This window comes from Hemicordylus capensis, chromosome 2 (assembly GCF_027244095.1).
Source record: "Hemicordylus capensis ecotype Gifberg chromosome 2, rHemCap1.1.pri, whole genome shotgun sequence".
NCBI classification, from domain to species: Eukaryota; Metazoa; Chordata; class Lepidosauria; order Squamata; family Cordylidae; genus Hemicordylus; species Hemicordylus capensis.
Window position 1 is genome coordinate 171,043,757 of NC_069658.1, and position 26,594 is coordinate 171,070,350.

Here is a 26,594-nt window from a genome sequence, read left to right on the forward strand (position 1 = left end):
GTGTTTTGAACCAGCATGTAAATGGCTTCAGTTCTAGGAAACAGAACATTAAACCACAAGACATTCTTGCCATTTCCCAGGAAGCAGAGAGAATTCCTACAGTTCTTAGAGTCAAGAAAACTCTTGGAGCAAATGACTTCTTGTTCGCATTTATAAGGGCTTATTATGTTGTCAAGTAGGCAAAAGAGGAATGTTCTGATGTGCAACAGAGAAGAGAAAATGAGGCAGGATAGCGAGAAATGCCTGAGCTGGAAGCATTTCCTGGGCAAAGCCTACCCGATCAAAGCTAAGCACATCTCAGACCTTTGCCCCAATATAGTCTCCTCCAATCCAAGGGCATAACTATAATTTAACAAGGGGGGACAAGTGTCCCTGGGCCCCTGAAGGAGGGGGGGGGGTCTTCCAGCTGAATGACTTCTTGCTCTATGCTTTCCCTTTCCTGCTTCTCTGAAAAAAAAGGCAGGGAAGATGAGCAGGATGGGGGGCACCTTCACTCTTTGTCCCAGGGGCTCTCCAACCTTGCTACTCCTCTGCCTCCAGTAGGACTACTTTGTATAAGTTGTTTGGTACTCAGATATAAATCCCAGAGTATAAAATAAATACTCATCATTACATCAGGCATAACGAGTGTGCATGTAAAAAATAAATAAAAATGGCAGCTTTCCCCTGTACAATAATGGACCCAGGAGAGGATTGCACACTGTGTTCAGAGTTATTCAGACAAGTACCCAGTTGGGAATAGAGCAAGATAGAGAAATCACAATGGGCATAAGCCCCATTATTAAGAGAGACATGTGCCCTTCAGAACTGAACCAGGACATACTTCATACTCCGATATTGGCTTTCACTTTAATATCTATAGCTAAAACATCTATATATGGTACTTTGAATGAAGAAAGTCCAATAAGGGGCTCAATATCAGTTTATTCTAAATGAATTGCTTCATAATAAAATAATAATTGATTTTGCTTGTTTCCCTAGGTCAAAGTTATATGCTGACAAGATATTCTCCAAGTTACTGCTGCAACAAATCCAAAAAGCATTGTGGAGGATGGGAGCAGGTGGCGAAAGAAGCCTGTTAATTAAACACTTCATGTCTTTGGAAAACATCCCTGGAAAACCACCATGCACTTATGTGCTATTTGTCCATATCTGTTGACATCACTGAGAGTTTTCCTACTTCGTGCAATAAGTTATGGTGGCACATGCTGTGACAGTTCTTTGCAATAAAATCTTGTCCTTCTTAGAGTTGTTGCCTTGTCCGTTTAACACAAGCTCTGCTACTGTTGGCCCAGTGAGCAAGAATCCAGACTTGGTTTACATTGTCTGAATGATGTACCCTAACAAACCTAAGAGCTGGTGTAGCATCATGGCTAAGAAATTGAGCTGTGACTCAGTCCCCAGTTTGAATCTTGTCTTCGTCATGAACTCTTTGGATGGCCTTAGGCAAGCCTCAGTCTCTCAGCTACAGTCCACCACAAGCAATATGGAGATAATGATACTGACCTATCTCACAGGATTGTTGTAAGGATTATAAAATAGTAACTGTGGAACATTTTGAACACTCAATGTTAGTAATATTTAGCCATATTGATTTGTATGCTCCAGTGGATTAATTCAAAAAGTAGACCTGTAAAAGAATATTCTCTGATACATTTGGGTAGAATAATTATCTGAAATATTCTCTCCTACACTAAATAATGCAGGGCAGGAGAATAGTATTTTACAAGTCTATCCAAAAACCACCCTCTGCATGCAAAATGTTACAGCAGAACTAACCCTATGCATAATTACATTTATTTTCCATCTTTTAATCCATACTCCCCACCCCCACCAGAAATTATGGATTTTGCTTTATATTCCTGGAAAGTTCAGGATTATTTATTACTAGGCCAGAGTGAATAGACAGCAAAGAGGAGAAGTTCTGCTAAGAACTAATCTGCCTACTTTCCTTTCACTGTAATCCTTAATGGATAAATACCATCTTCACATGTTAGCCCACTTCTGCCTGAAACATTCGCCCATCCTCCATCTAGAATTGGGGTGGATGACATCATCACAAATTATACCATTGAGATGTCCCTTTGTGTCCATACAACTGTACCGAATTTGGTGCAAATCGGTCCAAGTACTGTGGTATTGACAGGGGGACACACACACACAGACAGCTGGGTAATCTCAAACGTGGTGTAGTGGTTAGAGTGCTGGACTAGGACCAGGGAGACCCGAGTTCAAATCCCCATTCAGCCATAAAACTAGCTGAGTGACTCTGAGCCAGTCACTTCTCTCTCAGCCTAACCTACTTCACAGGGTTATTGTGAAAGAGAAACTCAAGTATGTAGTACACCGCTCTGGGATCCTTGGAGGAAGAGCGGGATATAAATGTAATAATAATAATATTTTTTCCCTTAAGGAAAGTAGGCTAAAAATGCAGAATTCTTGGATTCTGGTGTGGAGACAATTTAGGGTTTTGTTGCTGGGTTTTTTTGCTTAGGAACAAATGCCTGGCTAGGAAACTAACTTTCTCTGCTGCTGGAGTCCAAGGGCGTCTCACGTGTGAGTTATGTGATCTCATGTGACTCCAAAGGCAGGACTAAGCCAATTAGGAAAGCTTTTAAAACTGGGAGGAGCAAACCCTCCTTTTGAGTCCTGTAAGGCTCCAGGCAGCCTCTTTTCAACTCTCTTTGTTTCCTCTAGCTTGCCTCTCCATATCTCATTCTTCTCTCCCTCCCCGCCTCCCTTTCCCTTCTGCTTCACCTCTTTCCTCCTGCTGCATGGAAAGGGCTGGCAGGGTACTCCATGTCCAGGTATCGAGGGGGAGGCTTCGCTCTGGCTGCTCCATGGCCTGTGGAACAGCCACGAGCCTGCCCAGCAGGCAGAGCTCATCAGCATGCTCCCTGACCGGTCACAGCTCTCCGGAATGTGCTGCCACCGCCAATCAGCTGTTTGGCAGCATTCCAGAGCTTCAACTGCAGCAAGCGGCCATTTCCAAGGGCAGGGAAGCGGGCCAAGCATCAACTCTGTCGCCACTTCCCACCAGCTCTCCCTGCCCGTCACTAGCCCCAGCAGTGTCCCCGCTACCCCTGTACTCCCATTGAGGCCTCAAGGGGCGCGCGGAGGCCAAGCAGGCCAGAAGGCCCAAAAGCAGTCTACGCTGCCCAGGACCAGGGCATCCTCAGAAGAAGCAGGGGCGGGACTGGCCCTCCCATAGCAGATGGCACCACCACCACCACCCCCGCATTATGATGACAAGGAACTCAGCTGAAGCACCATCTTAGGACTTGGTGAGCTCAGCCCAAGCTGGGTCTCTTGCTTCTATTGCCCCTCCTGCCCTGGACCCCTCAGGGCAGGACCAAGTCTGACCGAGACTGCATCCACGGACCACAACCTGATGCAACTGCCAGGAGATATGCCACCTACCTGGGGGTCATGGTTTGAGGGCTTGTTAGCTAAATCCTTTGAGAGATATGATTATTTGAAATCCAAAAGGCAAAAATGGTCCAGGCGGGTCTCCCCATCCTCCAGCCCAGTTTCCTCTGCTTCTGAGGCACCAGCCCCTAAAAAAAAACAAAGAAAAAGAAAAAGCATGTTAAAAGGTCCAGAAAGGGCAGTTCTAAATCTAAACAGAGGGAATGCAATATTCACTCATCATTACTCTCTGCGTATGACTTCCCCAGTCCTAGAGCGCTAACTCCTAACTGAACTGGAGATTTGCACACTGCTTTTTCACAGGAGCACCAGGGTGATGCTTTACCTACCATTCCCCTAGACAAGGACCCTTCTTCACCAGTCAACACTCTGGGTGGTGGGGACCCAGAACTACCAAGATCTGAAGGTGAATGGTCTGAAGGATAGGAACCTGAGACTTCAGAGGCACCCCTCAGACTTTTTCAGGCAATAGATTTGGCACCCCTCATGTCCAGAACGGTGCACACCCTAGGGATTAACCCACCTACCTCCCAGTAGACCCAGCCCACCAACAAAAGTGCTCTGGTGTTACCAGGGTCAAAGCCTTCTAACGTGTCTCTTCGACTCCCGAAACAATTGGTGGAAGCAGTAAAATGGTCCTTTATCTACCTTATCTAAGAGGGCCATTGCGGTGGCTAACAAACTCTATTCCTTCCAGCAAGAAGAGAGTGCGATCTTCAATATGCCCCCTACAGACACACTGGCTGTACAACTAGTTTCCGGCTCAATCCTGACCAGGGACGGGAAATCTGCCCTGAAGGACCCCACTGATAAATGCATTGAGGGGGCCTTCAAACGTGCTCACGAGTCAATGGCCTTATCCATGACAGCCTCGGCGGCTGCTTCCATGATGTCAAGAGCATCTCTAATCTGGCTGGATGATTTAATTCAGATCCACCTACAGATCTGGCCAGATTGTGCCAAATGCTCTTAAAGTTGCATAAGCCGCAAACCTTTATTTCGAACACTACTCTGGAAGGCCTACGTTTTGTGCCTCGGGCAGCTACTTCCTCAGTGGTGGGCCGCCACAATTTGTGGCTGAAGTACTGGCAGGTGACGGACTCTGGGGAAAATGGTATCGCGACCAGTAGTTCGGGCGGATTTCTCTGCCAAGAACTGCACTAACTCTTTGGAGTAATAGGCTTGTTATCAATCAGGAAGATTGATCAAAGAGGAAAAATGGAGCTGTCACCTGAGAGCAGACTGGTGTAAACATACAAGGAAATCGAAACAGAAATAAATCATGAAATGCCTGACGAACTCAGGAGAGACTTTCCATGAGTTTCCCACCCGAAGAGAAGAGAGCAATAACATCTGCTTTATTAGCAACTGCCTTCCCCAATTTTAATTTCTGTAATTTTCTTTTGCTGTTTTCTCTCTGTTCTCACCCTCCAAACTTCAAGATCATCAAGGTACTCTTCTTCTTCTTCTTCTTCTTTTGAGCTGAGGATTCATGCTACGTCTATCAAAGAAATCACCGACCAGAACAGCATAGAAGACTCAGCTTCCAGTTAACTATAGCACTTGCTATTAAAGATTTACAACTCTTAAGGATTTACAACTTAGGCAACCTTTGAGTTATCTAACACTTTGAAATGGGATGGATTTTCTACCGTAGTTAAACAAGAGGACGAATAATCAAAACACAGGCTCAAGGTTTGTTCATAACTAATCTGTTAATCTTTAATTTTGCTAGACACTTCTGAAAGGATCTACGTATCTCAAAAAGAAGTTTAACGATGCTTTTCTTCTTCTCCCTTTTTTCCCTTTTGATACCACCCTTTACATATTCTTTTTAAAATATTTATATATGAATTGGCAATGGAGTAATGAGACAATGCTTAATATTTTAATACGTTTTTCTGGTTTGGCAATGTTTTGTTTCCCCCCCTCTTTTTTTGGATGACTATCATTTACGGATTTCTTATGGATTATTCAAGCCTTTAATTGTTATTTTCAAACTATCTGAGGATTGCAATGTCAAATTCCAATTGAAACTGGACTTTGGCAATTTGGTGATGATCAACACTTTATTACATTTTACCAGATTAATAATGATTAACATTTTATTACAATCTAAGGATGCTTTTTTGGATGACTATCATTAATGGAATATTGAAACCTTTAACTGTCTTACCAGGCTATTTGAGGATTCTGATGTTAAACTTTATTAAAGTTATTAACCGAATGGAACAAGACTGCGGTCTCAGGTTTCAGTCATTGACTTTACGTTGCTTAAGGATTTACAGCTTAAATAATTTTGGAGTAATGAACACCATCTAATACTATATGACCGGTATAGAAGGCTATTATTGAAGTCAGACTGGGTTTATTTTCTTTCCCTTTTTGCATTGCATGGGTAAAGAAGACTCTTTCTTGGCTGTGAGAGTTTTGGCTTCCTATCTCTCATGCAGAACATCTGCAGGTTACCCTCATCCCCATCTTGTCATCCCCCTGTCTTGGAGTTCAAACTATCCATTATTTGCCTCTGGGAAGAAGAGGAACCTTTAATATGTTAATCATCAGATATTAATGGATTTTTGGTCTTTAGACCTGCTTATTAATTTAGAACTATAGTTTTAGAAATTTAAAGCATTTTTCATTATCTTGGGATTGAAGACTTGTGTATGGTTAAATCTTTATAAAATGTGTTAACCTCCTAGAAAGGTCATGAAGACTCTGCCTGGATAATTGACAATATTTACAGCTTTCAAGTACGATTGTGGATTTATAACCCAAGCAATCTTCGAGTAAGGACCATTGTAATCAGTCTCAGGACAGCATGATTTAAAGCTTTGAACTGGTTCACGAGACTGTGTTGAACAATTAGTGAAGAGCGTCACCTATCCATGAGAACTTTTTCTCTTATCTTGAAACAGAACACCTGGTTCCAGTTTGTTTTTGTAAAGGACTTGAGAAAGCTGAAAAGTTCCCAACGCAGCATATTCTAATTTGCCAGAGGACAGTGGGGGTTATTTTAACTGTTTCTTCTCTCCCCAGGAAAAACAGTTTGTGTTATTTTAACTGTCAGATAATAACGGACATGCGTTAATCTGGACTTTAGTGCCTGATATTAGATGAGGAACTATACTGTTAGGTAAATTCCTGTATTAACTCTTGCATTCCCTGTAAACATTACTTGGTAACTCATTATTCGGGAATTCTACATTACCAAAGTATAGTCAAGCTCAAGTATTCCCTTGTCTATTCTGCTTGGTACTACTGCTAAGAGGGAATTCAGTTTGGGCCTACTTTTAACTTGAAGGAAACTCCTTTGTGAAATTGTTTTTTGAAGATCACACATACTGAACATTATTATTCCCTGTGATATTGTTTGGTGGTAAACAAAGTAGGGAATTTAGCAAGCTTGTTTTAAAAAGTAGGGATTAACATGTCTGTCAAAATGATGTCCTATAACCAATTTTTTCTTTCAGTTATGGGAGAGCTTAATAAGATCTCCTCACAAATAGATAGTATGACTGCGAAGTTATCTTTTCAACAGGAGGGATTTCAGACCAATTCAGAGGCTAGATCTCAGATGACAATGCAATCTGAACAATATAAGGCTTCCCAGGATAGTTGCATTGATAAACAAACGCCAAGTGTTACTCTATCAGATCTTGGAAATGACTATATGATGGGACTTAGGGGAAAGATTACATATTCAGTCTTCGATACAGCTAAATGTTTCACAATCTCATTCAAGTACAGATGGGTTTTACTTGCCTGGCATTATCCTTTCTCTGAAGTTAAAAAGATTTGGATACATATGTTCTTAGATTCAAAATAAGTCTTAACTGCATTATTTTCTCTCTTTTCAGTTTTTACTGGATTATTAACTGGACTGGTTTATTGACAAGTCTTTGATAACTTTATGTTATGGCTTCTTCTTGTTCCTGCATTTTACTATTTTCATTTTAGTTTAATAGCATTACCAATTGGCCTGGGTCACTGATGATAAGAGGCTTCCTCCCACTCCCTAGTCCAGTATAGATTATTACAATGTTTTAGTTTACTAGTTTTCCTTTGTCTAGTAGGAAATAAGTTTCTATTTACTAATTTGAACATCTTTGTTATTTTTCCGCTTTGGTATTATCTATTTCCAATTAACCTGATAGCCTTCCAAACAAAGCTTTTGCCATATTTTTGGTAGTCCTTTAATTCCTTTCCTTTCCTTTTAAAATCAAATTGTTTAGAGAAAAATTGTATTTAATTACAGATTACTTCACTCTGCCATTTTCTTTCATTATTATTATTACTATCATTATTTTCCTTTTCCTTTTCTTAGTTTGCCTTGATGTAATTATTCAATATTTTGTGAGAGATAATACGCTAAATACCTGAATGATATAAAAACCAATGAGATTCAGGTTTAATTTGAAGCTCATAACTGATAGAGTTGCCACTTTTTTGTCACTATACTTTTTTCCTTGGAATTTGGATGCATGGCCAGACTAGACAACTTTGATGATAAGAATGAACTTTACTTGTGGATAATAAGTTTGCTAAACAAGTATGCAAAACTGTTTTTATTAGTGGCTATTGTAAGTTTGGAGATGTATCTTACTCTTCTGATCTTATATTAATTTCATTTTCCCCCCTCACTTTTGTATCTTTATATCTTTAAAACCAATAAAATTTATTTTTTTAAAAAATGAAGTACTGGCAGGTGGATAGCGCCTCCAAGTCCAACCTGGCCACCGTTCCTTATGATGGCGGAAAAATGTTTGGCAACGAGGCATTGAATGACATCTTATCTTAGTAGAATCAAAAGATAAAAAGAAATCCATGCCTTCCTCCTCAAAGAAACAGGGCCGTCCTCTAGGAAGATGAGTCTTTCACTTCCTTCACCCCTTTTGCTCATCCTTTGGAGGCTGAGACAGGGGCTTCAAGTCTTAGTGCCCCATCTGGGGTAGGCCAAGGGCAACCAGACAGGGTTTTGGGAGCAGAACTTCCTTCAACGTTCAAGCCAAGCAGTCCAAGCAACAGGCATGACAGGACATGAGAGGTGCCCCTCGGTGGTTGTCTCTCCTCGCACTGGCACGTCTGGGAGACCACCACCTCAGTTCAGTGGGTGCTCTCCAGCATAAGGGAGGGCTACTCCATGGAGTTAACCAGCTGTCTGCCTCACAGATTCCTCCCCACCCCAACCTTTTGCTGTCCACACAAGCATCAAGGCCTGCAGGAGGCAATTCAACATCTTCTGGCAATAGGGGCCATAGAATCCATCCCATCCCAACAGCGTGGCAAGGGGTTTACTCTATAATATTCACTGTACCAAAAAAGGATGGCTCTCTACGAGCAGTGTTGGACCTGAAGCAAGTGGTTTGGTACAGTGAATATTATATTCACTGTACCAAAAAAAGATGGCTCTCTACAAGCAGTGTTGGACCTGAAACATCTAAACTGGTTTATACGGAAGCGCACGTTCCGTATGGAATCCCTGAGATCCATTGCAAAGGCACTCCCTCACCTCGATCTCCTCGTGTCCATCGACCTCAAGGAGGCCTACTTGCACATGCCTATTCACCAAGTCAGTCACCATCTTCTCCGCTTCCTCTACTCGGGACGCCATTACCAATACAAAGCACTCCCCTTTGGCCTCTCATCAGATCCATGCATATTTACGAAGATCCTGGCGCCCATGATTGCACACCTATGACTCCAGGGCATGATAATTTCTAGGTACTTGGACAATCTTCTGGTCCGGTCTACGACATCTCAGATGGCCCAGAGGGACCTACGGCTCACCCTCAATGACCATGGGTTCCTGATCAACACAGCAAAAAGCCAGTTACAGCCAGCCTATCAAATCCTGCATCTCGGAGTTCTCAAAGACACTCAACGTGACAAACTTTTCCTTCCTCTGGAACGCAGGCACACCCTGGAGGTAGAGGTCCACAAGATCCTGAGTTCAAGATTCCCCAACTTGCTGTCCCTATCCAGACTACTGGGTCTGATGGTGGCATGTCTAGAGTCAGTCCCATGGCACATTTTCACCTGAGGCCCCTACAGTGGTTCCTTCTCCCGTTCCATGCAGACATTTCAGTGAAATCCAACAGGCAGGTTCACCTGACACAGCAGGAAAAACAAAAAAGGAACCGTGCATGATGGTGGGAAGATGCTGTATTAATAATCATAGAGTAAATAAGTAACAGTAACCATTGTCTTGCAAGTTGTATCTACACATACATATGTCAAAGATATTACATATCAGTAAATTGAACAAAAATCATTGTTAAAGATGAATACAAATTCAATTCACAGACATTCATGTATTTGAAAAAAACAGCATAAGTATGTGAAAAAAGTGTTTTTCTTTTCTGTATTGAGAATAGTCTTGCAATGGTGGTAAAAGTCCTTGAATAAGAAACAGTAACAATTGTCTTGCAAGTTGTATCTGCACATGCATATGTAAAAAATATTGCATCTCAGTAAATTCAAGAACAAAAAATTTCTTTTCTGTATTGAGAATAAAGTCTTGCAATGGTGAAAAAAGTCCTTATAGGCTACACAGCATCAACTGGTTGGAACTCATAGCCATCCACTTGGCCCCACTGGACTTCCACGCCATCATCCATCACCACCATGTGCTCATCTGCATCGAAAATACCACAGCAAAGGTGCACATAAATTGCCAGAGCAGGACCAGATCCAGATCCCTGCAAGGAGAAACAGTCCTGCACATCACATACAGGGTGATCTGAACACAGTGGTGGACTGGCGGAGTCACTTGGCTCTGCTCCCAAGGGAGTGACGTCTAAAATGGGAAACCTCCCAGCAGCTCATGCAACGCTTCAGACTTCCGGTGGTGGACCTCTTTGCAACCCCGAGCAATGCCCAGGTCCCTCACTTCTTCACGAGGTTCCCCTGCCACTAGGCAGAATCGGTGGACGCACTCTCATTCCCGTGACAGGAAGGCCTTCTTTATGCATTTCCTCCAACTCCGCTCCTAGCAAGGGTACTCTGCAGGGTCAAGATCCTGAGAGTGCAAATGCTTCTGGTAGCTCCGTTCTGCCTGAGGAGACCGTGGTTTGCAGAACTCGCCAACCTGGCCTCAGAACCGCCCCTCATCCTGCCTGTCACACCAGACTTTCTTCAACAAGGCCCGGTCTGGCACCCGGATCCAGGCTGGTTAAGGCTAACCACCTGGAAACTGAAAGGCGCATCAGATGACCATCCACCAACAGGATTTACCAACATACCTGGAGGGCTTTCCTGAGATGGTTAGCGTGTCACAAGGTGCCCTGGGGATCCACTACCATGACACACCTGTTGCAGTTTTTGCAAGATGGGATAGACTATTGGTGAATACCTTAAAACTGACTTCCCTCCCCCTGTGTGGTGGACGGCACACTGTAACGGCACACTGACCTGCCAACTTTATTTCCTCTATTCCCCACCACCAATAGCCACTCCACAGTCAGTGGACACACAACCCTCTCCCATCCCTAGACAAACCAAGTCACATCTGAAACACCTAGGATACAAAAACATCAGAAGCCAAAGAATATCACCAGGCCCTTGCCCTCGTTGCCCCCCAAAGTGACTCCCCCAAAAGGGTGACTCCCTTTGGTGTTGCTCCTTCGGTGGTGACCCTGCCGCCACAGGGCAGCAGCCCTTTTATATGCCCAGAAAGATGGCTAATCTGGGCAGCTGACCTTCAGGAACTGCTGACTCACCCCCTCTGGCCCCAGTCCCACACAGACTCACCTGCAGGGCAACTGCCACAGCCCCACACGTTAGGGGGCACTAGGGCTGGCAAGCTGACAACAGCTTGTCCTTCAAGCTGGCCTTCCTCGTGGCCATTACATCAGTCCGCAGTGTCCAAACTTAGGACCCTCTCCATACAGAAGAACCTTTGCGTTTTTTCAGAGGACTCTGTTAAACCCATTCCAGACCCCATTTTTGCCCTAAGGTAGCCTCTCCTTTCCATGTATCTCAGGACGTTATCTTACTTTCTTTTTGCCCAAAACTGGTTCACCCAGCGGAGAAGGCCTGGCATAAGCTTGATGTCCTCAGGTGCCTTAAAGTATATATCAAGCGGACTAAACACATTAAGACTTTGGACTCTCTTTTGTGTCTTTTTTGCCCCAATCCATTGGGCAACCTGTCACGCCTGCCACCATAGCTAGGTGGTTAAAGGTGTATATAACCTTGGAGTATGAAGCACAAGATTTCAGGGCACCCACTAAAATATTGGCCAATTCCACAAGAACTGCAGTGGCCTCAGCAGAACGAACGCTCCTGTCCAGGACATTTGTAGAGCAGCCACCAGGCTGGCGCCTTCCACTTTTACTAAGCATTATAGACTTGACGCCTTTGCCTCTGCCCAGGTGGTGTTTGGAAGGTGAGTCCTTCAACAGATTCTCCCTGCAGAGTAGGCGCAAGGTACCCCCCCCCCCCGGTTGGTTCTAAGGCTGTGGTATGTCCCCACACGTGAGACCACCTTGGACTCCAGCAGCAGAGAACGGAACATTGGTTACTCACCATGAAGGCTCTTTCTTGCTGCGGAGTCCAAGGACGTCTCGACCCACCCTTCTACCTGCACCTACTGTCCAGGGACCTGGGGGTTCTAGGCATGTTTTTTTCCCCTTGGGGGGCTCTCTGCATATTTTTCTTTTAAGGACTACAGTCCGCAGTGTACTACTGGGAGAGGTATCCTGTAGTCACTTCCTTCTCCTGTTAGCTGGAGGATCATGGTAGTATGTTGATTAGGTTGTTTAACTCTTTTTTTTTTTTTGTCCTAGTTATTTACCAGTACCTAAGAAGGTACGTATTGCTTCTTGGCCTAAAAGAACTAAGGAGGGTTTGCTCCTCCCAGTTTTAAAAGCTTTCCTAATTGGCTTAGTCCTGCCTTTGGAGTCACGTGGGATCACATAACCCACACGTGAGACTCCCTTGGACTCCACAGCAAGAAGGAGCTTTCACAGTAAGTAAGCAATGCTCCACTCTCTTTCACCATTGCAAGAACATGACAGAGAAGATGGGAAGATATTAAACTGGTATATTTTGTTGTTTCTAAGTGGTAGCTGATTTATTGCTCTTCTGTGAGGTCTATTTGAACTAACCAATATTTCAAAATTAGTTATTTGAGGCTTGGTGCAGCACTGCCAAGTTCACAATCCAGTTCTTGGAAAGAAGGGACGTTTGGGTCCTTCTGCCTTGCCTTATATTTAGTGCTGATCTGAAATTTACACTAATGATGGCCATTTTCCCCACCAGAAGCTGCTTAATAGGTCCTTTTGTGGACCACTGAATCAGTTCAAAAGTCCGGCGGTTTGGCACACGTGTGTCGGGCACTTCCAGTTTGATGCTGACCAGGGCAGCAAGGAGGACCGCTGCCACCCTGCACCAGCTATTTTAAAGACAGCACCGGCAGGAAAAACACGGTGGTGGGGAGGGGGAAGCACCCTCCCCGATCCTTAAAGGTAACACACACACACGCCATACTGGCCATCTACCAGTTCGTGAACATCCCACCTGCTTATCATGGCATAGCATAATTCCTGGAGCATTCTGGAGGAACATCATTATGGAGGCTGGTTTGAGCTAGCCACTGAGGAGAGCACCACCACCACTGCTGCTGTTGGTGCTTCCTGCAAAGAGAGGCAGTGGGGTGGAAAGGATGTTGCCACCAACCAACATTAAGATAGCTCTGAAATGTGCAAAGAATTTCACACACATGGTCACACATTTGCCCAAAACACACCCTCATTTCCACCACCTGGGAATGGGGTAAAGGAAATGAGGGTCTGTTCAGATTATCCCTAATAAAGAAGCATTTCAAAAGAATCAACAAGCCTGCACTAGAAGGTCAGCTGATCTGCAGAGCATTCTTGCTGCTGAAAGCAATTGCCACTAGCTAGTCTGTCAAATAGCATTTCCCACTTGAATCCAGAGGTCTCCCTGCATCAGTAGAAAGTACTTCCACTCGCAATGATGTGTGTGCTTAATTTGAGAATCACTTCTCTGGATAGTCTCCTGATCCTCTAGAGGTCATTTACAGGAAGTACAGGGGCCTAACAAGTTGGGGCAGGAAAGTAACATTTCTTCCCCAAGGTTAGCAGCAGTGCCTTCTGCGGGCATGGGAGAGTCTTGGGATCCAAAGACTTGTCCAAGGACATCCAGAGAACATCCAGACCAAGTACATCTTCAATGCCCAAACATATCCTACTCTCAACTGCCTTCACATTTACATTCCACATGCATTTTATCAGGGTCTGTACCACACATATTTCTGAAAGTTTACATACACTGAGAAGTTATTTTCCTTGGAAGTTCCAGACCTTCAATACAAAAAATAGGGTAAACACCACTGTGTTGAGCCTAGTGGGAGCACAAATGCATCACAAGCGGCACCATCTTAGCAGAGGCATTCCCTCTGGTGTGGGCGAGTGAAGCAGAACACATAATCTAAGATGGCACCTACCACTCTCAATTTTTCTTGTATTAAAAAGTTGGTTGAAAAAAACATTCTGCTGCCAAGCGTATCAGAAAAAAATCTTTCAAATTGCTTAATCTATCCTGTTAATTGTCAACACACAGCAGACCTAAAGAACACACACAAGGTAATATGTCACCTTAATATTTTCCATTGTGCATAAGCTGGAGAGCTTTCCTCACAAAACACCTTAATTTAAGCAGCACCCTCACAGTATGCCCATTACAAAATAATGAGCAAGGAAAAGCAAGGCCTTAGATCAAGCCACGTTTCAGGAATTTATCTTTTTAATTATTATTCAAAGGAAGGTTGTGATGGTTAGTGGCAGCACCAGAGCTGTCAATCATCTTCTGAAGCCCAAGGAGCCCCTTTCCAGGTGGGATTCCAGAGGGAGGGGCTTTAGAATGGAGCAGAGTGGCAGTTAAACTGTCTAAGTAGTAGCTCAGAGGGTTAGAAAGGGCTTGAAAGCGCCAGAGTTAGAGAGGGCTTAGAGAAGCCAGGAGATAGGGACGGACAGAGCTAGATCTCTAGAGAGACAGGGTCTGTTCTGGGACTGGTGGGTTCCAGGGAGGACCGAACTGGGTAGGACAGGATCGGTGTCTTGAAGAAATAGACAATCCAAATGTGGCTACCTCAGTCAAACCGTTTAAACCAGGGTTTCTTAACCTTGGGCCCCCAGATTTTGTTGTACTACAACTCCCATCTTCCTCAGCCACAAAGGCCATGTCTGGGGATGATGGGAGTTGTGGGGGCCCAAGGGTAAGAAATCCTGGTTTAAACTCTATACCCATATGTATAGAGTGCCTACTAGTGGGTGAAGTCTGTGTTGTCATTAAACTTTACATCAAATACAAATCATTATATACACTGTAGCCAAATCTTGATCTTGTTATAGAAACCACTAAAGCCCTGTTTGACAGAGAGAAACCTTTAAGCCGCTTGTACATAAATAAACTTGACTTTGTTTTATTTTCAAGTCCACTCAGTGTCCAGTGAGTTATACTTTCTGCCCAGGCAGCCCTCAGCTATACAGGTGACATGCTTACCACACGTTTCTGCTGAAAAGGTGGACAAAATGAATAGCCCCAGCAATGCATGTTTGTTCTGTTAAGTTCTGCTGGGTGTGCTCTTTCACTACAATAGGTGATTAGGTCTGAAATACCTGTGTGGGGCAAAATGTGATGGGCACATCCAAGCTTAACTCGTGTTTTTATGAAACCTTGGGAGTGACTAGGAATTAACAAGCTAGCTTCCTGTGCCCTAGTCAGCCATTTGTTACCACAGGTTTGTTAGCAGAGGAGATGAGCTGTCACCCCTTAGCACTCCTTCCTGTTGGGGCGATAGTATTTGGCTAGTTCTTGAGAAGAATAGCTCTTAGTTAACTCATGTCTACTGCGACTTCCCCACCTGAAAGCAATCAAGGGGGCGAGCACAGGGACAGTCCTCCTGCAGTCTCAGGCTAACCTTGATCTAGAGCCACCTTTTCCCAGGCCATGTGCCAAGTGACATACCCCATGATTTAGCTCATGTGAACTGAATGGTGAACTCACGATCCCATGAGGTCTGAAAGGCAACAATGGAAACACAAGCCTGCAGCTCCAAACCAGGTGTAGGGGTGCTCCTGGCTCTCTCCTTAACACTACTAATGGGTTGTCAGACGCAAATCTAAGCAAGAAGAGCTTGGTGATGGCAGAAGCAGCTTGATAAAGGGAAGAAGAGAGAAGAACAGCAGCCTCAGTCAGATTGGTCCACAAAGTTATAAAATTATTAACCTCTCTAGTTTGGGGAACAGACCCTCTCACTAGCAGTGCCCAGAGTGACAGGCAGGGGACAGCTCCACACAAAGGGATGTTCTCATGAAGCTCAGGAAAATTGTGTCCACAATGGGGGTGGGTGCAATGGAAGAAAAGAGCATATCTCTCTCTCTCTCTGCAGCTATTGTTATCAAAGAAGTAGATTTTGCTTCCTCTCCACCCCCACCCCTCCAAATATAGGCTTTAGATGAAACCTCTTGACTATAATTGTGGGCTATTAATTGAAAGACGATTAAGGGATATTAATTATTGTACACAACAAATTCCACGCAATGAAGCCAAAAATCAAGCAAGATCAAAAGCGTGTCAATACAATAATATCGAACTTCTTCTGGAATGTTTCGAATCTTACAACCCTGAACTTAACCATGCTTACTCAACGTAAGCCCTATTGATTTCAAAGGGATTTACTTCAAGCAGCTATGTTTAGGATTGCTGCTTTAATCTTACTTCTGCCATCCAGTGGCAGCTGGTGGCTCCTGCAACTGGGTGGGCGACAGGCAGGGCAGATGGTGGCCAGAGCTAGCGTGGGTGGTGCAGGGAAGGAGCCAGCATGAGAGGTGCAGAAGCTGAGCCAATTTACCCTTGCCCAGCACCACATAATAAAAGCATGAAATTTTAAAACATTAAAGGTGCCTTTTTTGCTTATTTTATCCCTCCTTCTAGCAATCCTGCCATCCAAATACAAAGCAAGGAGGATCCTGTTTAGGAAAGGGGACTATTTATGCTAGCTACCACAAGTCCAGCTCTCCTCCCTTAACAACAAACATAGAACCATTCGCCCCACCATTCTCCCCACCATTCGCCCCAAAAACAGCATGCACCACATCAGTATTGCATTATCAAGTAATCTATATGCAATCCTTCCCATTCAAGTACTACTGTGCCAGGACTGTTCAACTCAAATGTCCTAGTGGGCCGGAACCATCCACAACTTGGTGTGCAGGGCCCAAGGTCAATTTTTAGCACATTATATTAGGAGACCTTTATATTATGGACCAGGAGGAGGACGACTAGCTGCTCTACCAAGCTAGCATCTAGGTGTGAAGGATGGGTGTCACCACATCCCTGGCCATGGAGAATACCCTGGTATGGCTTCAAACCAGTGTACAGTGAGGGAAATAAGTATTTGATCCCCTGCTGATTTTGTCCGTTTGCCCTCTGACACAGAAATGACCAGGCTATAATTGGAATGGTAGGTTTATTGTAGCTGTGAGAGACAGAATAACAACAAACCAACCCTCAAAAGCCCAGTGCCCAAAAGTCAGCGATGGATTTGCATTGTAGTGAGGGAAATAAGTATTCGATGCCTTCACAAAAGATGTCTTAGTACTTGGTGGCAAAACCCTTGTTGGCAATCACAGAGGTCAGACGTTTCTTGTAGTTGGCCACCAGGTTTGCACACAACCCAGGAGGGATGTTGTCCCACTCCTCTTTGCAGATCCTCTCCAAGTCAGAAAGGTTTCAAGGCTGATGTTTGGCAACCCGAACCTTCAGCTCCCTCCACAGATTTTCTATGGGATTAAGGTCTGGAGACTGGCTGGGCCACTCCAGGACCTTCATGTGCTTCTTCTTGAGCCACTCCTTTGTTGCCTTGGCTGTGTGTTTTGGGTCATTGTCATACTGGAATACCCATCCACGACCCATTCTCAATGCCCTGGCTGAGGGAAGGAGGTGCTCACCCAAGATCTGACGGTACATGGTCCCGTCCATCGTCCCTTCGATGCGGTGAAGGTGTCCTGTCCCCTTAGCAGAAAAACACCCCCAAAGCATAATGTGTCCACCTCCATGTTTGATGGTGGGGAAGGTGTTCTTGGGCTCATAGGCAGCATTCCTCCTCCTCCACACACGGCGAGTTGAGTTGATGCCAAAGAGCTCGATTTTGGTCTCATCTGACCACAACACTTTCACCCAGTTCTCCTCTGGATCATTCAGATGTGCATTGGCAAACTGCAGACGGGCCTGTACATGTGCTGCCTTGAGCAGGGGGACCTTGCGGGCACTGCAAGATTTCAGTCCTTCACGGCGTAGTGTGTTACCAATTGTTTTCTTGGTGACTATGGTTCCACCTGCCCTGAGATCATTGACAAGTTCCCCCCGTGTAGTTCTAGGCTGATTTGTCACTGTTCTCATGATCATTGCAACTCCACAAGGTGAGATCTTGCATGGAGCCCCAGACCGAGGGAGATTGACAGTTATTTTGTGTTTCTTCCATTTGCGAGTTATCGTGCCAACTGTAGTCACCTTCTCACCAAGCTGCTTGGCGATAGTCTTGTAGCCCAGTCCAGCCTTGTGCAGGTCTACAACCTTGTCCCTGACATCCTTCGACAGCTCTTTGGTCTTGGGCATGGTGGTGAGTTTGGAAGCTGAGTGATTGCTTGCTTCTATGGACAGGTGTCTTTTATACAGGTACTGTAACAAGCTGGGATTAGGAGCACTCCCTTACAGAGGGTGTTCCTCATCTCAGCTCGTTACCTGCATATAGTGAAAAGACACCTGGGAGCCTGAAATTTTGCTGATTGATAGGGGATCGAATACTTATTTCCCTCACTACAATGCAAATCCATCGCTGACTTTTGGGCACTGGGCTTTTGAGGGTTTGTTTGTTGTTATTCTGTCTCTCACAGCTACAATAAACCTACCATTCCAATTATAGCCTGGTCATTTCTGTGTCAGAGGGCAAACGGACAAAATCAGCAGGGGATCAAATACTTATTTCCCTCACTGTACAAACCTGTATAGTATACTTGGACTTCTAAAAAGCTTTCAACCAAGTTCTCCACCAAAGGTTCTTGAGTAAACTTTGCGGTAGTGGGATAAGGGGACAGGTTCAATTGTGGATTGTTAACTGGTTGAAGGACAGAAAACAGAGGGTAGGAATAAATGGACAGTTTTCACAATGGAGGGAAGTAAGAAGTGGTGTGCTTCAGGGTTCTGTACTGGGGCCACTGCTCTTTAACTTGTTCATAAATGATCTAGAGTTGGGGTAAGCAGCAAAGTGGCCAAATTGGCAGATGATATATTTGCAAGTATCATCTGCAAAATATCACTTGCAGATGATATTTAGAGTTCTGAAAAATGAAACAGATTGTGAGGAACTCCAAAAAGATCTCTCCAAACTAGGTTAGTGCACAACAAAATGGCAAATGTGGTTCAATGTAAGTGATACATATTGGGGCAAAAAAAATCCAACTTTACATATACTCTGATGGGGTTTGAGCTGTCAGTGATTGATAAGGAGAGATCTTGGGGTCGTGGTGGACAGCTCATTGAAGGTCTTGACTTAGTCCATGGCAGCTGTGAAAAGGGCAAATTCCATGACAGGGATCATTAGGAAGGGGATTTAAAATAAAAATGCTAATATTTATTAGCTGTGAGCTAATAATCTATTAGCATTTATAAAAGCTAATATTTATTAGCGCACACCACCCAGAGACACAGGTTTGGGGTGGTATATAAATATGTTAAATTAATAAATAAATATTGCCCTTTTACAAATCTATGGTGCGGTCTCATTTGGAGTCCTGCATACAGTTCTGGTCATCAGATCTTAAGGAGGACATTGTAGAATTGGGGAAAGATGCAGAAGAGGGCAACCAAGATAACCAGGGGCCTGGAGCACCTTCCTTATGAGTCAAGGCTACAGCATCTGGGGCTTTTTAAACTGGAAAAGAGGCGACTATGGGGAGACATGATAGAGGTGTATAAAATTATGCAAGGAGTAGAGAGAGTGGACAGAGATAATTCTTTCTCCCTCTCTCACAACCCTAAAACCAGACCTTCCAATTGCCCCTTTTTACCTGGGACTGCCATGGATCCCTCCCCCAAGTCCCAGTGTCAAGAGTGGAATCTGACTTTTGCCCCTTGCCACCGCCTCCTTCCCTCTCACCTGTTCCCCTCCCCCTCCCCACCAGCTGGGCCACCGCCTCTTATTCCTCTGGCTGAGCTTTGCACGAGATCCGGATCTTATTGGAAGTCTCACTAGAGTCTGAAGTACCATCTTGCACGATTTCCAATGAGATTGGGATCTTGCACAGAGCTCAACTGGAGGAGGAGGAGGTTCCCAGCAGCCCAGAGCCTTCTCCCAAAGAGCGGTAGCCAGATACTCTATAAAAGCCCTGGAAAGAGAGGTGTGCAGCGACTGAGCATGTGAAGACTCAGTGAGGGAGAAGGAGAGACTGCTGCCATTTTTATACTGGTTTTGGTTTGGTTTGGTTTTGGTTTTGGTGAGAGTGCGCTGACCCTGCTTTTCAGGACTATATTTCTCCAGAACAGGGGTCTGACTGAGAGCTCTTTTGCTTTTCAGAGCTATTTCTTCTCCAGTTCAGTCCCTATAGGGTCTGATCATTTCACAGACCGTTCACGGCAATGAATACATGACAACAGTTACCTAAGTAATGCAGCTGAATAATTTATCAGGTGGTTGCATATTTATAAATAATTATTGTTGCTATTGCTATAATAAATTAATAATAATAATAATAGCAACATCAATAATAAGAACAATGATAAGAACAATAAAGCTTATCTATCAATATTTATAAAATAATGAGAAGGTCTGGAGAGGAAAAACAAAAACCCAACACAGCAATTATAAAGTAATTTATTTACTCAGTAAATTCCCTGCAGCAGAGAGTGGGACCTTCTCTCTTGATTCGAAGCAAAAGGTAATGTTGTGGTTGTCAACATTCCCTCTGGCTGTCATTCCTTCTCTCTGAGCTTTCACCTGGGAGGGAAGGCAAGAGGGAGGGCATTTCAGTGGCATGGCAAAGTGCAGCCAGTATTTTAGACACCAGATCTCAGCAAACAACAGTTCCTCTGTGACCTGCTGGAGAGGGAGGAAGCAGGGACCCAGCAGGCAGAGGGGGAGCACAGAGGCAGCAGCCAAGGGGCCAGCTGGATCTCTGGAAGGAGAGCCCTGCTCAGAGGTGTAACTAGGGAAAACGGCGCCCGGGGCAAGCACTGAAATGGCGCCCCCTCCAACGCGCCCCCCCGTCACCCCCCCCCAAAATACTACATTATACTTAGGTTTTTCCTCACAAGCGCCCACCACCACCGCCAAGCCAGGCCACCGACTGGCCGCCAGGCGCCAGCAAAGCAATGGGGGGGTGCAGGCGGCGTGGAAGGGACCACTCATGGGGAAGGGGGCACCGACGCGCTCCCTTGACTGCTGCAGCGCTGCTGCACTGGGCAGGAAACATTTGTATTAACAAAAAATTAAAAAAAATTTTTTTAATTGTCATGGCGGCGCCCCCCACGTGACCAGAAAAGATGGTGCCCGGGGCACGTGCCCCCCCCGCCCCCCTATAGTTACGCCTCTGGCCCTGCTTCTTACCCAGCTCAGCTGCTGAAGAGCGCAAAGGGTTGTGGCTGGCTTTGGACTGTGCTTGGCTCTCCCGCAGTGATCTGCTCAGCAATGGAAGTGGATTTCCCACAGGGGTGGTGTCCACAGAAGATCTTTGCTCAGCGATCAGACTAGCTGCTGATGGGCCATCTCCACATCCTAAAAAGCAGCAAGTAAGGAGGGAGGACCTATGAGCATCTGGGGCTGTAGAGGCAAGCCTGTGCTTCCTGCTGGGTTCAGCTGCTGCAATGGCTTCTCTACAGCTACAAATATTTAGAGACTAGACATTAAGCCCGTTACATTAACGGGCGCTAGAAGAGTTGTGTAGAAATGTTTGCAGGTTTAACTGGTTGCTACGCGGACCTACAACGCAGAGACGGTAACTACACGCACACGCAGTTGTGTGCGTAGTTTCCATTGCTGCGTCCCCGCGCGCCACGCATGCGCAGAAGACCTGCAAGAGGCACGCAGTTGTGTGTGTAGTTTCCGTTGCTGCGTCCGCGCGCGCCACGCATGCGCAGAACACCTGCCAGAGACACGGTCGCAGGTACCTTAGGGTTTTATTATATAGGATGTTCAGCCAAGTTCTTAAATAGAAAAGCAATAAATTGGTTTCCTGTCCCAAAAGGGCTTGCAGTCTAAAAAGAAGCAAAAGTTAGACTCCAGCAACAGCCACTGGAGGGCAGAAGTGTACTAAGGTAATTTTGGAGCCTGGACCTAAAGGCCTTTGGAGCCCCCACCCCCGCTGCAAGTTAGGCATCATTTTTTTAACACATAGGTTCTTGAGGGCACAAACTGCATCACTCAGGACAGACTAAAGAAGATTTGGAGGCCCTTGGGGGGATAGAGGCCCTGGACTTCGGTCCCAAAGTCCAGGGGTAAGAGTCCCTCTGCTGGAGGGACGTTCTGCTGGGGCTGGACGGGGACAGAGGAAGATCAGAGAATCACCACTTCACAAAGGTGCCTCTTTGCTCAGGTAGCGGAGGAAATAGGGCACCCCTCTCTTCTTCAGTGAATTCACCACATGATCATGGGATGTTTTAAGATCTGACAAATGCAGCAGGGGAGAACGACACTGGCCCAGGAAGACTTCTTTGCCCAGCCAAAGAGGCAAGGTCTAACAGTGTCTCTGTCACAGGACTTGAGAGGGACCCCTGAATAAAGACAGCAGAACACATGCTAGCTCTTTTAAGTGGGGAAGAGTGGGTGGCCAAAAGACTAGCATTTCTGCAACTGCCTTTTGCTGTGTGCCCTTGGCTTCCTTCAGTCTCTTTATTTTCCAACCTTGTGCAAGAGAGAAGGATAATGCACAAACACTTAGGAGCCGCAGCTTTCATACCAGTGCCATGGGTCTAGTGGCAGGGTGTGTGTGTGTGTGTTTCTGTATTAAGCTGCCAGACTCCGTGCTCCTGGAATGCTAAGATGTTAGGTAGCATGTGGGGGCAAGTTAGTCTTCTGCCTGTGACATATATTTCTTTTTCCACTTCAGAAGTTAATAGAGAGCTTTTATATACAATATATACACAGATGGAATCCCTGCCTGGATTCTATGAAATATAGTGTGCCAGCACCACATTCTTTCCCCGCATGCGTAGATCGGTTCTGAGAGCGTGAAGTGCACAAGAACTGAAATCTATTCACAACATCTAAGTAGGTACATCATACTTGAATCAGACAAACTCTTCTCTTGTAGTGCCATGTAAGCACCCCAGAGATAGTGAGGATAAGATTGCCGCTGAAATACAATAAATAAATAAATCCTAGAAAGAATCATGAGCTCAACAGCAACCACTCATTAACACACCATACTCCACACCTTTCAGAGGAAACAAATTGTGCTTGTTGTGGGAGGGGGGCACTGACACAAAATGTGACAAATGTTCAAGTGGGTGAACACTTTCTATTGGCACTGTACACTTAATAGATAGATGCATAGGCATGTAGCCATCGGTTGACTAGGTGGGCTTAAGCAAGCACTTCTCCTCAGCCTCAACCCCCCAGCTGCAATATGGAGATAATAATCCTTGGATTATTATCCCTTGGAGCAGGGCTCCTCAAACCAGGGTCCCCAGATGTTGCTGGACTACAGATCCCAACATCCCCAGTCGCAATTTATTTAAATTAATTTTATCTATATATTTATTTAAAGATTTAATATACCGCCCAGTCCACAGACACAGGACTGTGTACAGGGCAAGAACGGCATCTGAGATTTTAAAAACAACAATTTAAATTAAAGGGCAAACGCTTGGGAGGGGGGAAATGTCTTCAATAAGGATTTAAAGGCTGAAAGTGAGGAGGCAGACCAAATCTGGGGCGGGGGGGGGGAGAGAAAGTTCCAGTGTAGAGGGGCCGCATCAGAGAAAGCCCTTTCACAGGCCCTAATACCATGGACCTCTCTAAGACCAGGGACCGAAGGAGGGGCAACCTGGGAAGATCTTACAGGGTGGGACAGGACTGGCCAGGAGAGGCAGTCCTGAAGGTAAATGGGTGCCAAGCCCTGAAAGATTTTTAAGGTGAGAGCCAGCACTTTGAATTGGACCCAGAAGCAACTAAGTAACCAGAGCAGCAACTGCAAGAGGTGTCACACTATCATATCTTCTAGTGTCCATAAGAGGCAGGACACCATATTCTGGACCAACTGAAGCTTCTGGGTCATCTTCAAAGGCAACCCCAGGTAGAGTGCATTACAGTAATCCAAACAAGAGATGACAAGGGCATGAGTTACCGTTGCCAGGGCCTGCCGGTGGAGATAGGGCTGCAACTGGCAGACCAGCCAAAGCTGCACAAAGGCACCTCTGGCCATGGGCCTCCACGTGCTGCTTGAGCAGGAGCCGTGAGTCCAAGAGGACCCCCAAGTCCTGGACCACCTCCTTCAGGGGCAGCATGATCCCATCCTTTGAGAAACTCAAACTTGGCAATTGGCCAGGTCGAGAAGTAAGCAAAAGCAACTCAGTCTGGGTGGGATTAAGTCTGAGCTTGTTTTGGCCCATCCAGACCCTAGCAGCCTCCAGACACTTGGCAAGCACAGAAACAGCATCTCCAGAGTGGCCTGGGGTGGCTATATACAACTGGGTATCATCGGCACATTGATGGAAGCTCACCCCCAAATGGCAGATGTCCTGTCCCAGCAGTTTCATGCAGATGTTAAAAAGAATGAGACACCATAAAGGCCCCATAAAGCCACCCCATAAAGCCACCCCATAAAGGAGTGGCCACAGGGCAGAGCACTCGCCACCAATGCACGATGACTGAAAGTGCCCACTAAGGAAGGAACTGAACCACTGCAAAACAGTGCCCCCAGTACACAACCCACACAGGCACTCCAGAAGGATGCCATGGTCGATGGTATCGAAAGTCGATGGTATTGATAACCATGGCTATGAAAGGGCTGTACAAGTGTGATGTATTATAAAATCAGACAAAACAATAAACCAGGGGCTCCCAGCCCGTTAGTCACCATTATCTGCTGTTCTTCAGCTACTATGGTTGAACATCTAAGGGTCAAGGGCTAGGAACCCTGCAATGATTTATAAACTAGAGATTAGTAACAGTAGTGGCAAAAATGATGGAACTGAATAAAACAGCAGAACATCTGCTGCTAGTCATTACAAGTTTTGGTGGGTTAGGGTTAGGGTTAACACTTTTAATGTGGTGGCTTCAGAAAGATGCTGATATAGGGGACCACAAGCATAGGGTTTCCCCCCTGCCCTGGGAGGTTGGAAACCATCCCCTCTGGCTGTTGGGGTGGCCATGGCCATGGGGGCTGTAATGGAGAGCACATGCAACTACCTCACTGGCTGATGCTCACTTTGGTGCCAATATCTCCTTTTGCCGGGCTTTGCCCTATGTCTGATTTCTTGCCCTCACTGATTCTCTTCCTGCTCTCTTTCCTCAACACCTTCCAGAGGCCTCAATCCTATCCAAACTCACCAGACACAGGACCACTCCTGGAGGTCAGGCCTCTGAGCAGGAACTAATATTGGGGGCTCACACAGGGAGGAATGAAGGTAAGCTGTGTCTCAAAATTCAGCACAGGTCCAGTGAAGGGGCTCCAAAGGCAAGACTTGCTGTAGCCCAGAGTAGCACACTATCTGGGCTGAATGCAGACCTATGACTGAGATGAAAAGTTGTTCAAAGTGAAAACGCCCTGCATTGCTGGTCCCAACACACATCTCCTCCTGCTTCTCTCCTCTGCAGGGCCTACATGCCCATCAACTTTGACCAGCCTGCATATCACCCCCACACGGCTTGCATGCCTATCTACCTCAACCGGCCTTCGTAGCAGCCCCGCATGGCCACGTGGACCTGGAAGGAATCCTCTGTAACAGAAAGACTCTCAAGTAAAACACCTAACTTTGAGCCCTCCAGGTCCCGCTGCCCCACAATCCCAGCCTAGCATTGCCTGGCACTTCCCCTTCTCTCAAGCAGAGAAGCTGCCCCCACCCCAACCTGGCATTGCCTTCCTCCTGTGCTTGCAGCCATGGGATTGGATTGCCAAGACCATGATAGGAAGACTAACATGCCCCCTCTCGACACTTCCAGGTTCCCAGCCAGCACTATCGCCAACAACACGCCTCAACCTTATGAGGTGCAAGAGATGCTGCGCAGACAGATTGGAGGACTTGGTGCACACCTGGATCGAGAACCAGGCCGAGGAGAGCACCAGACAGCAGGAGCAGTCTGCCAGATCCCTGAAGCAGACAAATGTTTTATTGGGGTAGATGTTGATACAGGCAGAGGAAGACAGCACTCATGTCTGCTAGGCAATGGATAGGAATGGGCAGGTATTTGAGGGGCTCCTGGCTGGCTGGAGAACTTCCAGGCAGCTGCAACAGGCAATGGACATGCCAGCGGGCATGCACAATCCTACAACCTGCAGTCCCCCATTAACTCTGGCCCCAGCATTGTGTGCTATAATTTTTTCTGAGGCCAGTTCAACCAACAGCACACCTGCCCAGCAATGTCCAGAGAGTTCTTCAAGGTGATCATCTGTCCACCCATGGAAAGGGCTGCAGGAGCTCCTCAGTTCTCCTTTGGCGGAGGCACTTACTGTCTTTGCTGTGGACACAGTCCAACCATATGCCAGCCCCAGGCGTAACACCTCCCACACTGAGGATTCCTCAGACCTTAAGGAAGTTCAGGAAGCACCAAGCACATCAGGAAACAGGGTAGACATCAGGAAACAGAGCATTGGAGCAATGCTCCCAGGAGCTCTGCCCTCTGGGCACTGCTTGCCCAAAGGAGCAGGAGACAAATTCGCAGGAAGCTCCTCTACTCCCAACAGAAGCTCCCCCTGCCTGCCGGAATGTTAGTATCACAATGCAGCCAGAACTGGCCGCTGATATTTGAATGTGTAAACTGTCCTCCAGTTGTCTACCTTGTTTGTACCAAGCTGTGACGAGAAAAGCCACTTCAATGGTCAGTCTCTTTTAGAAGAAACCTTATTTTTTTCCTTATCGTCATTATCTGTTTCTATAGATATTCTTTCCACAGCATAGTGAATAAAGTTTAACACAGTGCA

At 45.7% G+C, this 26,594-nt stretch overlaps 2 long non-coding RNA genes across 10 annotated transcripts in view; one reads left to right on the forward strand and one right to left on the reverse strand.

The window, feature by feature from the left end:
- Positions 1 to 14,282, reverse strand: part of LOC128344800 (uncharacterized) — a 26,395-nt gene extending 12,113 nt beyond the window's left edge. Inside the window, exons 1-2 of one of the 6 annotated variants that reach the window (XR_008316059.1) lie at positions 14,052 to 14,282; positions 3,421 to 3,557 (exon numbers count right to left, since the gene is read on the reverse strand). This is a non-coding gene — a long non-coding RNA (uncharacterized LOC128344800). Of the gene's footprint in view, positions 1 to 3,420; positions 3,558 to 9,468; positions 9,542 to 11,181; positions 11,397 to 11,426; positions 11,865 to 11,958; positions 12,576 to 12,951; positions 13,156 to 14,051 lie in introns of those variants that run through there. The other 5 variants (XR_008316057.1, XR_008316058.1, XR_008316061.1 and 2 more) reach the window with 5 other exon arrangements.
- On the forward strand, positions 11,620 to 26,594 carry LOC128344799 (uncharacterized). 4 transcript variants are annotated; one of them, XR_008316053.1, is made up of 5 exons: positions 11,620 to 11,818; positions 12,694 to 12,899; positions 24,979 to 25,080; positions 25,271 to 25,413; positions 25,616 to 26,594. It is a non-coding gene; the product is annotated as an uncharacterized LOC128344799 (long non-coding RNA). The 4 variants fall into 4 exon arrangements; XR_008316055.1 differs by lacking the exons at positions 11,620 to 11,818; positions 12,694 to 12,899 and adding an exon at positions 13,693 to 14,452; XR_008316054.1 differs by lacking the exons at positions 11,620 to 11,818; positions 12,694 to 12,899 and adding an exon at positions 18,433 to 18,849.